Source organism: Oryzias latipes, chromosome 16, assembly GCF_053564925.1.
Source record: "Oryzias latipes strain Hd-rR chromosome 16, Olatipes_Hd-rR_3.1".
In the NCBI taxonomy this organism is placed as follows: Eukaryota; Metazoa; Chordata; class Actinopteri; order Beloniformes; family Adrianichthyidae; genus Oryzias; species Oryzias latipes.
In genome coordinates this window covers 31,287,436-31,289,103 of record NC_136252.1, presented here as the reverse complement: position 1 = coordinate 31,289,103, position 1,668 = coordinate 31,287,436, and the positions used below count along the sequence as shown (strand labels likewise).

Sequence of the window (1,668 nt, the reverse complement as noted above, 5' to 3'; positions counted from 1 at the left end):
GCAGAAATGAAGTGTAAGACAAAGCAAGCAAAGCTGCAAGGTAGTGCACAGTTCTTAGCTGCACACCCAGTCCACAGGAAAGTGCTTGACCGAGTGGATTTCCAACAAGAATGTATGTTCATCCATGCAGGTTCTGAGTTTTGTTGTTGCAGTCACACACATGCAGTGTCAGATTTCTTTGGTTAGTAATAAAAAAAAAAACTTAAAAAAAAAGCAGCAAAATGTGGTTTGTATCACAGATGAATAGAAGTTGTTTCCTTGTTATGTGTCCAGCAGCAACAAGGAACAATGGAACACATCCAATGGGTATCTTTAGTCTTCGCTGCTCATTTCTGCTTGAAGATGCTCATCTGTTAAGGTCAGTCATAGAAAATCAAACATAACTGAAAGGTTTAAGATGAGGCTTGGGTTAAAAATAAGACTGAAAATATCATATCAGCCGTTTTTGCTTTTTTTTTTGGGGGGGGGGGGGGGCAGATTTGTGGGTGTGGCTTTGCAGTGTCTGAATCTCATTTGATTTAGCTTCACTGCAGCAGCCGCTTTTACAGAACCAACAGGGAAACTTAACCCAAACGGCTGTTATAGTGAAATAAAAAAAACAATTTGTTTTTGGTGACATTTCTGTATCGTCCAGAAGCTGAGTGAACATTCCAACTCCTGACGGTGGTGATGAAGGCCTCCATTTACCAGCTGCTGCTCCGATGAGGCAGCGTGTGGCTGCTTCATTTCAGGGACTACATTTCAAAACAAATATTTTTACAACTTTAAAGCTGACTGTCAGTGTACCTGAATAAAAACAAAATTGAATTGTTTAAGTGAATAAATTGGGGAAAAAAATAAAAAGGAACATGTTTTCATCTGAGGAAACGTATCTGCCTCTTGATTTGTCTGTAGTCTATTTTTTTTATTTGCATGGGTTTTTGGCAACTCCATCACATCCACATTGATGTAAATTCTGTTTTTATTCACTTTTTTTGATAAGTGATAAATGAAATAAATAATAAAATAAAATAATGACATAAAATCTCAAGTTTAAACATCAGGGAGTTTCAGGATATAAAGCTAATATATATATATATATATATATATATATATATATATATATATATATATATATATATATATATATATATATATATATATTCCCATTTATGACATTTTCACTTTAAACAAATAACTCCATGTTTTTAGTTTTAACCTCAAACTCTTCTGCTCATTCTAAATGTTTAAGCCATTAAACACACTGAAAAAACTGCCCAGTGGAAATAATTAAAACATTATTCAAATGTGAAAAATTTCCTTTAAATGAGGAAATCAATCTGCTATTAGGGTTAGGACAAAATAGAATAGAATTAAACTTTATTGTCATTGCTCATGTCACAAGTACCAAGCGACACAATGCAGTTTGCATCCATCCAGAGTGCTTTAGCAATATAAATATAAAAATGTACAGTGTAGAAAATAAATTGACTAACAGTTATTGACACGAGTATAGAAAAAATGGTCACCAAGAATGAAGAAATGTTTCCTCAAACTAAGATTTCTGAAAAACAAAATTGTGATAAGAATATTTTTCTTGCAAGAGAGAAAAAAAGACAATAATTCTTTGTTAAAAGGGTCTTTTTATTTTCTAGATTCAGTTTTTGCATTTGGGGCTGCTACCCTTTA

The 1,668-nt window shown here is 33.2% G+C and overlaps 1 long non-coding RNA gene across 1 annotated transcript; it reads left to right on the top strand.

The window, feature by feature from the left end:
* Positions 1 to 274: 274 nt before the first annotated feature.
* On the top strand, positions 275 to 867 carry LOC111948962 (uncharacterized). The gene is made up of 2 exons (XR_002874946.2): positions 275 to 358; positions 635 to 867. It is a non-coding gene; the product is annotated as an uncharacterized LOC111948962 (long non-coding RNA).
* The last annotated feature ends 801 nt before the right edge of the window (positions 868 to 1,668 follow it).